This window comes from Mixophyes fleayi, chromosome 1 (genome assembly GCF_038048845.1).
Source record: "Mixophyes fleayi isolate aMixFle1 chromosome 1, aMixFle1.hap1, whole genome shotgun sequence".
NCBI classification, from domain to species: domain Eukaryota; kingdom Metazoa; phylum Chordata; class Amphibia; order Anura; family Limnodynastidae; genus Mixophyes; species Mixophyes fleayi.
The window spans coordinates 424735691-424748493 of NC_134402.1; the positions used below are offsets into that span (position 1 = coordinate 424735691).

The 12803-nt window shown below is 38.4% G+C and overlaps 1 long non-coding RNA gene across 1 annotated transcript in view; it reads right to left on the minus strand.

Annotated features, from left to right (window-relative positions):
* The window catches only part of LOC142109532 (uncharacterized), a 120132-nt gene extending 118971 nt beyond the window's left edge, over positions 1-1161 (minus strand). The window contains exon 1 of the long non-coding RNA XR_012680413.1: positions 700-1161. This is a non-coding gene — a long non-coding RNA (uncharacterized LOC142109532). The remainder of the gene's footprint in view (positions 1-699) is intronic.
* Between the last annotated feature and the right edge of the window lie 11642 nt (positions 1162-12803).

Sequence of the window (12803 nt, forward strand, 5' to 3'; positions counted from 1 at the left end):
ATTCTTAAAAACGACATATAAAAAAGGCTTAAATATACGTAGCTATTATGTGTACCCGATTACACAGATGTTTTCTGAAGAAAGAATTTACATCAATAAAACAAATCAGTAATACACAAACAGAAAAACTGGTAATTAGCAGATTCTTAAATACGTATCATTGATACAGATTCAAATAATTACACAGACAGCACCTACTAGTAAGGACAGAAACAAACATTGCATCCTATCCAAGAATTATTCTACTTGCAGCTAGAGTCAATTCAACAGTCCTTCTAAATACTAACATTTTCCTTAACAGTCAACAGTAAAACAAACAAACAAAAGTAATAGAAAAAAAGAAAACAAATAATAGCAAAACAGGGAAATAACTCTCCCATTGTATTTGTTATATATTGTTAAATTTAATGCATTAACTACCTAGCAGAATTCCTCTTCAGGTTTACTGGTAACACAACAACATAAAAAAGTGACATAAAGTGAAAAGCAATAAAACAAAAATAAACAATGTACTTCACAAAGACAACAGGAGATGCAAGGATGGAGCCTGTGAAAGTTATTCTCAAAGGACTGCCAAGTGTGACTAGTGTTTATCTCGTTGTTACCTAACTTGGTCTAGTTTTGCTCATGCTAATGAAAACCTAATTAATGATACCACTTATTAAATACAATGCAATTCTTTGTCAACGGTACATTTACCTGACAAATCCCCTTCTCTCCAGCTCTGTCCCAACACAAATCTTCGTCCTTTCAGTTTTTTTTTTCTCCATCTTCATTGCTGCATGGAGAAGTGATCCTGCATAATCCCAAGAATAATGTAGCTCTTTTTCCCTACAGAAGAACTGCTTTACTTCTTCCCCTTATAAATCAGACTAATGGAACCTGTAGATTAGATTGATCTTTTCACTATGTGGTTTTCTCAAGCATTTGACAGACTTTCTTGCTGCTTATAAAACCCAGGCTTTTCTGAAGTGCCTGTAAAGATTTTTTTCTCTCTTGTTCTCTCTTTTTTTTTTTTTTCTAAATTTGAACTTTTTAAGCCATTGTCCAATTTTTAGCTTTAACAATTGATCACGTCCCATACAGAGAGTCAAAGTGGTCATTTCTCCCAGAACCCCATCTAGATACGGTCTAGTATTGAACACAGTTGCCTGATTTAAATCTCCCCTAACAAATCAGATGACATCTAGCTGGATGTCACAAGAAGAGACTACAATGACAGTTCACTTATCCTTTTTCGAATCAATTCTCCCACAATGCATCTGTCAGACAACTCTCACTCAGTGAAAGCAATTTTTCTTGCTGTCTGACACCGTAATTGCTCTGAAATTTTCAATGAACGTTTTACAAGATCTCCCCTGAACCATGATGAAAAACTTAACTTTTGCAAAAAAAAAAAAAATGAGAGGCTGACAGCAAAAAGATAAAAGGGCCCTTTCTTTCTTTTACTATTTTTTTTCAGTGCCATGCTGGCTGGAACAGGAATTCTTTCATATCATCAGCAAACTGTTAAACAGAAGGATAGATTACGTCCATTTATTTCATCAATCAGATTAAAAGCTCTCCTTTGCAGTGTCCTTTACTTCAGGGCTGTCTATGACGTCCTCTTTGAGGCTCCACTGTGGTTTTGTATCATCTTAAGTAGACAGGCAAGCGAACTATGTAAATAATAGGCACACGGTAATATCAGTACCATTGCACAGCACCGCTACATATATCATTACTGTAAAAAATATAGTAAGAAGAAAGATAATAAAAATAATGACAAACAGAAATGTTTTATCTACATAAATAGTGTAAACGAACAAAACTCAACTCTTGCACTTTTTACATGTCCTTTTCTTTACCTCCTCCGTTTTTCCTTTCCACCAGCCCATATTTCCCTATCCATGTATTGTGCATCTTGATTTATGAATATTTATGGCTTCCCAAAAGGATTACAATAAGATGTTATGCGTGTCACCTGCAGTGAGTCATAACATGTCCAAACTGAATGTTATCGAGTGGATATTTCCATATAATTTTGCTGCAGAGGTGTTCGTGTTTTGCATTTATAAAAGTTACTCCAGATAGTGGGAATCATTAGCACAGAGGCATATGTTAACGGTTAAATAATATACACAATACATTATACACAACTATTATAAATTGGCAACATCTGCAATTTTTGTAAGATTTTTATGTTTTTGACAATATTTTTAAGTATTACTATTATTATTATTTTCATCATTATTTTTAATATTGTATAGCACAAGCATACTCCCAGTGCTTTACAATTGGGAGCAGACACAGTAATAAAACAAGACTGCTTATTCATAAATAAATAAAGAGGTAAGAGGGTCCTGTTCCTAAGGTTAAAATCTATAGTTTGACATTATTATCATATACCTGTTTTACACAGTATTTGTTGATTAGAAGATGTCATTATCATTGATGAGTGCTGTGCTCTCTTGTCTGAAAATGGACGTGTTGAAAAAATATACTGGTAGGTTAATTGGCTGCTATTAAATTGACCCTAGTCTGTGTGTGTGTGTGTGTTAGGGAATTTAGACTGTAAGCTCCAATGGGACAGGGACCCATGTGAGTGAGTTCTCTGTACAGCGCTGCGGAATTAGTGGCGCTATCTATATAAATAGATGCTGCTGATGTTCATACATTGTACTGAGTAACTTTTTTTGCTAGTTACAGTACACACTTAGATCTTGTACTCACAGACAGTTTTACATCTACCTATGATGCATTGTCCTGTAACATATTTATGAACGCTACTTTTAGAAATAGTAGTCAGCAGATTAAGCATTTTATGATGCTCACATTAGTGTTAGCAAAACCTAATATGCACCAGGAATTCATAATCTGTGCAGAGTTTGCTAAAAGTACTGTACTGTAAAAGTGTATAGGATAGTGTGCAGGACAGTAATCTATTTATCACTACTTTTTGCAAGTGATAAAGCAGAGGTTATGGTCCATGGAAAGTCCATCTGAACATGAGTACAAGCCATAAAGTTGTTCTATATTTTAATCAGGCCCATTCCTTCCATAGAGAATGGGCCTAATAATCTCAAAGGGAGGCAAAAACGTGTTTGCACCTCGCCCTTGGCCTCCCTCTTGATTCCTCTCCCTCTGTAGTAGCTCTGATGACTGCATTCAATAATTAATTGCAGGAAATGCAGTGTTACACATCAATTACTCGAGGTCCTTGGAGCATCAGGGGAGGTTGGCATTAACTTTATAGAAATGTGCCTTGTCTTACAGGGAATTGCCTGAATTTTCAGGACAATTTGGCAAAAGCCTTTTTCTCTCCACAAGAGGACTCCACCTCGGAGGTCCCGGAGATTGGCTCTCTTTCCTATACTGATAAGGGGTCGTTCTTTGCACCTTTAAACTCCACTTCTGTAGGAAAGCGCATTTCTAGTCACACACCGACCAATGTGCTAAAGACCTACAAAAACACAAAAGTAACTTGTGCAATTAAAGTAATCCCAATGATAGTTATCCCAATGTCTTCTCACTCTCTTGATTAATTTAAGACATAAATAAAGCTAAACTGAGCAATATTTTAGAAGAAAAAGTGAAAAGTTTGAAGTAATAAAAGTGGTGGTGGCGGTAAAGGCGTGGGAGATTGGACTTAAATATAAAAAAAATTCTGTTTCCACCCAGCACATTAACAAGACAAGAGGCGAAAAATTCCTATAACGGTCTAAGCGCTAAAAAAAAAAATGTTGTTCAAACCATCTGAGCAGAAGGTTAACGGGAGCATGAAAAAGTATGTTCATATAGAGGCCAATGCAGAGACACAAATGGGAGTAACAACTCTTAAGACCAGCAGCCTATGCGCCTGATTTATGATAAGTCATCATCATCAGCCCTATTGCAGGAGCAAAACATAGATCTCCTAACAGGCGTATATAAATGTTTCTGCAGGGCTGCATGACTTGCATGTGCATGAACACGCCCCTAGTGTACTCGGCCTATGTTTGCACACCTCTCCAGGTGCAGGCAGGTTTAAGTGCCAAAATCATGCCTAGGACCTTGTGCGTGCGCCCACTTACTGGGCATGCTCATGTGTTGCACTTCTGAATGATTCTGTTTAGTAACTGTTGGAGTGACCACAGTCAGGTGCCACTTGCCCCTCTTCTTACCTAGTGTGTCTAGCGTCACATCTCCAGTCCATTATAAATATGGAGGAGCAGCAGCTGACAACTTCATGGGTAAGAAGCTGTCACCTGTTGCCCCTCTGTATTAGCAGCCAGTGCTCAGTGTGGGGGTGTATAAAGACACTGAATGAGTGGCATATGTCAGTCATACAGTCTTTTAGGCACCCCTTGCACCTTAGTTCCTTAGGCAACCAGCTAGATCAGCCCTAACTGTAGGAGGTACAGTTATCCTTTCCATGTAGTTGACTGCTCAATCAGTGGATTTCCATGCCACGTCATTCCTTGAAAAAAGCAGAACACTGTTTCATAGCCACATTTTATCTGGACACCATTGTCAATTTGGTTCATCCCAGCAGTATAACTGTCAGTAAATAGGCTTTTTTGGCAAGATAATCCTCCATGCCATAATACTAGGAAAATTCTGGAATGGTTCCAAAATCCTGAGAAATAGTTTAGCCAATGGTAGTGACCGCCCCAATCACTGGTTCTCATTCTGATCGAGTATCTATGGGATAAGATGGAACAAATCATCATCATCATCATTTATTTATATAGCGCCACTGATTCCGCAGCACTGTACAGAGAACTCACTCACATCAGTCTCTGCCCCATTGGAGCTTACAGTCTAAATTCCCTAACATACACACACACACACACACACAGAGACTAGGGTAAATTTTTGATAGCAGCCAATTAACCTACTAGTATGTTTTAGGGGTGTGAGAGGAAACCGGAGCACCCGGAGGAAACCCACGCAAACACAGGGAGAACATACAAACGCCACTCAGATAAGGCCATGTTTGGGAATTGAACTCATGACCCCAGCGCTGTGAGGCAGAAGTGCTAACCACTAAGCCACCATGTTGCCCATATGATTTAAATTTCAGATATACAAACAGATAATTGGTAACAACCATGGGACACATTCAAATCAAAATCCCACCCCTTTCAAAGTCCTCAATTTTTTCATCATCCTCAAGAGGATAAAGAGGGGAGCAGCTTGCTTTTGAATAGATGTATATATTGAAGTGTCTACTCAGTGTTACTGACTAAATAGGTCTAAGTACTAGGTAGATTCGTTCCTGGAATGCTAAAGGCACAGTAGAATGTGCTCTAATTTAAATCTCTTTCCATGAAGTCTGCATAATGAATTGACTGCATAGTAGGTATATAGCATATTTTATCGAGTGCATCAATATTTCAGAGACGTACTTTAGAATCCAAACTTTCCCCCCCCCCCCATTCTCTGTGGAGAAATACAGTTTTATGAGAATGAAAAATAAGTACAGACCACTGCCATTTGTACCGAGAGCAAAAATCAATAGGTGCTCTACAGCTGTTATTGATAGTTGCATTAGGAGCACTATACGTTATTACATTTATACGGCTCTTCACTTTACAAATGCTATCTCTAGAAAGCTGCATTTATTTATTGAGGTGTCTTTTTTCCATTCGTGACACAAAATAACGTATGATAACTGATAATTCATTAAGATGGCTCTGACTTTGCGAGTGCTTTAGGAGTTAAATTATTTTAAAAATGACATTTTCTCCTTCAGCATAAATACTGAACTTTTTATGTTCTAATAATTTACCTTTAGATCCTCCCGTTGCTTTGTTAACTCTTTGGGTGACAATAAAGTTAATACATTTTTAAAAAAAAATTTGATGCCAAAATGTATAACCCCCTTTTGTTTGCCAATGTTTTTTTGTTAAAAAAAAAATATATATCATTGTGCTTATTAAAATGATGTTGAAGAAAGAAAAGTGTTTCAGGTTTATCTAAATAACATTTTTTTTTTGTCACAGGGAGTTCTAAAATGCTCTGCAATTTATTGTTCTGTGTGGCTGTCAAGTCAAGATTTCAAGAACGTCATCAGATATAATTTACTCCTTTAAACCTTTACATTTAATGATGCTTTGTGAACAGTTGAAAATATTGCTCTTGGTTTGGTTTTGTGTTAAAGCATTTACTATTCTGCTTACATTTCACTTAGACATGGTGATAATTTAGTCGTTTCTTGCATGAAAATAAGACATTTTAGCAACTCAAGAAAATGTTATTCTTTTGCTCTACTAAAGCTAAACTACAACCTTATTCAATGTGAAAAAACATTTTGAAAAATTAACACATAAGTATATAATTTCTCTTTTAACTTCATGACCTTCAATACAGTTACTGGAAGGAAGTCCAATGTGCATATGAAAAATCCTACCTGAAGCCTTTATTGTAAATAACTTTATTTGTTTGGAGCTCATTATCCATGTTATAAGCTATGTATGACTTTTCTTTGTTGTTGTTTTATACCAAGCAACTTGTATTTAGATTTAGTTGCTTAATCTCAATTTAACAATATTTGATTTTTAGCAAAAAGGGAAAGTAACAAACACTAAAGGGTTTTCAGACAATTATCGGGCCAATCACCCAATAAACAACTCTTGTCCCGATATTGCATTAGTGTGAACACTGCAAGGAAGAGCGATTAATGTTCCAAAGCACATTGTATTGTTTCATTTGCTTTTCAAACTGAACACATCTTCTTCTCATACCGACAAGGACGCATCTTCAACTCTGACTACGATGTACATAAGCAGACACTGGCACGCAACGTTTTCAGTTACAAGTTATGCGAATGCTGCGTTCTACTCCAAATATACATGAGGCCCCAAATGTTTTGTTTTATAGTACTGTTATGTACAACATCTTGAGTATACAGTATAGAGGCAGGTGATGTGTCTGACATAATTGGGAGCTTCGTATAATAAAGACTTAGCATAAAACTGTGTCTAGCACATACATTCTGCTGTTGGCACAATTAAGCAAAACCACTTGTGAGATTAGGATGGAGTTTAAGCATAGTCTAATTGTATTGACTATAATTTCTCAAGTTAGGAGGGAACATTATTGTTTCATCTATATTCTCAAAGGGTATTGTTAACCCCAAGGAACCCTACTCTCACACACATACACACTCCCTAGCTTACCTTGTGCCTATTTGCAAGGTAAACTATGAAAGGGCTAATAAAAATGATATTTGGTAGAAAAAGATGGATAGAAGAATTTGTATTTTTTAGAATCAAAAGTCTCCTCAATAAGAAGAATACTGTCCGTGGCCTTGAAACCAGTTATTCTCATTTCTGAAGCATGGAGTTGAATGTATAGCTCCCTACAGGTTGTATTACATTGTGTGCAAGTGAAATCAAATTACAGAACCATCCTAATCAGCATCATCACCACCATTTATTTATATAGCGCCACTAATTCCACAGCGCTGCACTAATTCCACAGCACTGAGAGAACTCACTCACATCAGTCCCTGCCCCATTGGGGCTTACAGTCACACACAGTCCCTGCCCCAATGGGGCCTAAGACACATACACAGACTGGGGTCAATTTGATAGCAGCCAATTAGTCTACTAGTATGTTTTTAGAGTGTGGGAGGAAATCGGAGTACCCAGAGGAAACCCACACAAACACGGGGAGAACATACAAACTCCACACAGATAAGGCCATGGTTGGGAATTGAACTCAAGTCCCCAGTGCTGAGGCATAAGTGCTAACCACTAAGCCACCATGCCGCCTACTCATACCACTACAATGACAATTAGTATGAAAGTATGATCACAGAAAAATTATTTATAACCTTTGTACACCTGGTACCCATGCAGATTGTCCACTGGTGAAGGCATTATGTAGTGTATAACTATTAAAACAGTATAACAAAGCCTTCTGCTGCTAAATTGCTATCAACAGGTATTTAAGTGGAAATAGGTGTAAAACTGGTCTCATGGTTTACAGTGTTAAGGTTGTAGACAGGAGCAGGCTGGCCTGGGGAAGAGGGGAACATATGCCCCCCAGCCCAGCCCATTCAAATTTTGATTGCGTCTCAGTTATTGTACAGTTTGTGGGACAACCATAACATGACAAATTAAGTCTTCAAGTTAGAGGATTACAAAAGATGTAATTGACACATCAAAGACATCACTAGACATCATGAATTCATCATTTAAAAGAATTACTAACTTCTGTGTAATGCAATTTACATGGTAATGCCCCATCCACTGGGTTTTTAGAGTGCGACACAGGCTTGTACTAGAGCACAGTATCCACCTAAATACAGCCTGTTTCAGCCTTATTTGGCACACTCAGTGCAGGATAGATTTTTCTGAACAACATGTAAGTTACAGAGACAGACTCACTAAAACAATGACAAGAAGGTTCTCCCATTAATTTGTTTATTGAAACATTTTGTTTTATGTTGTATGGAAAACCAAGAGGAGCTCCATGACAGTGTGTCAAAATTATAAAAAGAAGATGCATGCAATAAACCAAAAATAATAAATGTATTATATGCAGTAAAATGTTCTTCTGTCTCTGCTTTGAAAAGATTAATCTATTTCAGTGCAATATAGTTATATTACCAGACTCATTTATCAGACACTAAGATGTGGAACTGTAGAGAGAGGTTGAAATGTCACCAAGGGTATCTTCATCACTTCAATATCATTGCCTTAAAAGGCACTGACCAGAATAAGGAGATGACCTAATTTCAAAATTATTATAGTACCAAGAACTCAGTTTCAACATTATAATTCATTTTCTAGTGGAATATTTCAAATTTATTATCAGTTTCCTGACGTATAATGGCTAATCGTTAAGGGTAGGCACTTTAACATAATATGAATACGCATTTCTCCATAGGTAATGCAACAGCTTCTACATTAGCATTATTGACTAAGGTACATTAAACTTCTTCACTAATACTTAATGGAAGGTTAATGTAAAAGTCATAAGATTAAATGGCTTTTACTTAAAAGAAGTATATTGATTAAAATAACTTAGTGCGATTTTTAAAGCTGTTGAAATAAAAGCAGTCACACTTTTTTCTATAATTTTATCCGAGAGGAGTGCAAAATATTGGGCCAGACAAGGCCAACATTACTGGAAGTTATTGTATTAATTGCACTCAATACTGTAATTATTCAGCATTTCTAACAAATTGATATTTTAAATTGAGAGGGAGAAAATTATTTTAGCTGATTTAGAGATATCTTTAAAACCTGATAATTATATAAATTACTAGACTGTCCTTCAAGTTTCAATTTATTTTCCAGTGAATCGGGCTTGTACTCTGTCCGTTGTTGAGCTACATTATTTTAAACAAATGGATTTTGGACAATAAATTGGATACTTACTGGGGTAATATACATATCAGTACATCCAGAGTTAAGTAAATTGCATAAAATAATCAAAACATTGGTCTAACAATTACAAGATTAGGGGCTAGATTTACTAAGCTGCGGGTTTGAAAAAGTGGAGCTGTTGCCTAAAGCAACCAATCAGATTCTATCGGTTATCTTGCAGAATGCACTAAATAAATGATAACTAGAATCTGATTGGTTGCTAAAGGCAGCATCTCCACTTTTTCAAACCCGCAGTTTTGTAAATCTAGCCCCAGGTGTTTTTAACTAAGGTCAGATCACCTATGGCATTTATTCTCTATCTAACATGTGTCTTTGTGTAACCAGATTTGAAATGGGCAGAGCTAGAACTACTTATTTTAAAGGAGATCATTAGAATAACAGCACCACAGTTTATTTCAGCTTAACAAACTCCTACGTGGGCATGCTTAAAGTGGGATGGGTCAACATGTAGCCTATCTGAGCATGAAAATAATAACAAGAGTACAGGTTAGTATGGTAAGGCTGTTGCATTTCAGTACAGATAATCTTAAATTCAGAGCAACTGGATCAGTGAATCAGGCCTTATTCATAAAAGATCGGTTCAATAAGAAAATACCATCTGTAGAAGCTGACCAATCACAGTAAAGTTTATGTAAATAAAACAATAACAATAAAATGTTTATCATTAGATAAAATCCCACATAAATACTATGCAGTCAGATTCCCACTAGAGATGAGCGCACTCGGATTTCTGAAATCGGAGCCCACCCAAACGTTGCCGATCCGAGCCGCCTCCGAGACAGATCCGGGTATTCCCGCCAATTGCAAAACTGAAACCGAGGCTCTGAGTCATAATCCCGCTGTCGGATCTCGCGATACTCGGATCCTATAAATTCCCCGCTAGTCGCCGCCATCTTCACTCGGGCATTGATCAGGGTAGAGAGAGGGTGTGTTAGGTGGTCCTCTGTCCTGCTATATCTCGTGCTGTTCAGTTCTGTGCTGTGCTGTGCTGTGCTCTGTGTTCTGCTCAGTCCAGTGGTGCTGTGTCCTGTGCTCTGTCCTTCTGAGTTCAGTGGTGCTGCTGGGTCCTGTGCTGTGTCCTGTTCAGTCCAGTGGTGCTGTGTCCTGTGCTCTGTCCTTCTGAGTTCAGTGGTGCTGCTGGGTCCTGTGCTGTGTCCTGCTCAGTCCAGTGGTGCTGTGTAGAGATGAGCGGGCTCGGATTCCGCTAATCCGAGCCCACCCGAACAGTGCGGATCCGAACGGGATCCGAGCACTGTTCGGATATTTCCGGCGGGCAAAAAAATTAAAACGAGGCTCTGTCGGCCAAGTCTCGCGTCGAATCTTGCGAGGGGTGGGAGGGAGGGCCCAGAACAATTCCATCTTGTACCGCTTTTTTGGGCATTATGTGCTCAAGCTACCTCGGTGCAACCTTTTGGCCTAAAAACAATATTGTGAGGTGTTCAGAATAGACTGGAAACTAGTGGAAATGATTGTTATTGAGGTTAATAATAGCGTAGGAGTGAAAAAAAACAACACAAAACTGGTTTTTAGCACTTTTTATGTTTTTTTCAAAATAAATCCGAACCAAAACCTTTCGTCAGGTGTTTTGCGAAACAAATCCGAATCCAAAACCTCAAGCAAATCGGAATCCAAAACACAAAACACGAGACACTAAAAGTGGCCGGTGCACATCCCTAGTGCTGTGGCCTGTGCTCTGTCCTTCTGAGTTCAGTGGTGCTGCTGGGTCCTGTGCTGTGTCCTGTTCAGTCCAGTGGTGCTGTGTCCTGTGCTCTGTCCTTCTAAGGGCATTGTTATTTCCCCATTATTCCCAAATTATAAAAAATTTCAAAAAAAGTAATTATAAAAAAAAAAAAAAAAAAAAAAATGTCCCAAAACAATCCTGCAGTATAAGTCCATTGGTACTGCTATATTACAAAGTTCACTGATTCAGCAGTATAAGTCTAGTGGTACTGCAATTTTACAAAGTTCACTCATTTTGCAGTATAAGTCCAGTGGTACTGCAATATTACAAAGTTCACTCATTCTGCAGTATAAGTCCATTGGTACTGCAATATTACAAAGTTCACTTATTCTGCAGTATAAGTCCAGTGGTACTGCAATATTACAAAGTTCACTCATTCTGCAGTATAAGTCCATTGTTGTTACTGCCATATTACAAATTTCACTGATTCTGCAGTATAAGTCCAGTGGTACTGCTGTATAACTCCAGTCCAGTGGTACTCTCCTGTGCTGCATATAATTTTTAAAGGCTTTGCCGAGTGTGTGTGGCTTCGGGGTACACTCTCTTGTGCTACATATAATGCAGAACAAAAATTTGGAGGATAAAGTAGGGAAAGATCAAGACCCACTTCCTCCTAATGCTGAAGCTGCTGCCACTAGTCATGATATAGACGATGAAATGCCATCAACGTCGTCTGGCAAGCCCGATGCCCAATCTCCTAGTACAGGGCATGTAAAATCCAAAAAGCCCAAGTTCAGTAAAAGTAGCAAAAAGAGAAACTTAAAATCATCTGAGGAGAAACGTAAAGTTGCAAATATGCCATTTACGACACGCAGTGGCAAGGAACGGATTAGGCCCTGGCCCGTGTTCATGACTAGTGGTTCAGCTTCACCCAAGGAACTAAGCCCTCCCCCCCTACAAAAAATTTAAGAGAGTTATGCTGTCAGCAACAACACAGCAAACAACTCTGCCTTCTAAAGAGAAATTATCACAAATCCCCAAGGCGAGTCCAAGGGTGTTGGTGGTTGCGAAGCCTGACCTTCCCATCCCTGTACGGGTAGAGGTGGCTCCTTCCACCATTTGCAGCACGCCCTCTGCATATGCTGGAAGGATCACCCACAGTCCAGTTACAGATTTGGCTAATGAAGGTGTGATTGTTGTACACCGGGAGGAGGATATTGATGTAGCTGGCGCTGAGGAGGATGTTGATGATTATGATGCAGACAGATACCAAATTGCCTTTCTCAATTTCTATTTATATTCTAGATTATATAACGGCTGAATAGTTTTCTATTTTACTCCTAGTGGAGAGGGGATCTGATGCAGACAGATACCAAACTGCCTTTGTCCGTTTCTTTGTATATTTGAATTTCTAGTTCTACAGTCTATGCAGGCTGCTTTTTTTATATTCAACTACAAGTGTAGGGCGGGGGGGGGGGCATAGATAGCCACCAAAGTAACGTGGTCCATTTAATTTCACTTTCTAGCTCCACAGTCTATGCAGCCTGCTTTTTTTTATCTTCAAAGTATTTACAAGCCTTGCAATCTAAATTAACAAGAGGTAGTGACTTGCTAGAACTCCACCCTCTATATGCTGCAGAGGATGGAGGACCATCAAAAGGCCATTCAAGCCTACACAGCCACCTACGACATAGGAAAAGGAGTGGGGATGCGCCTGAGTCAAGCGCACTGGAGAATGATTTCCGTGTTGTGCAAGGTTC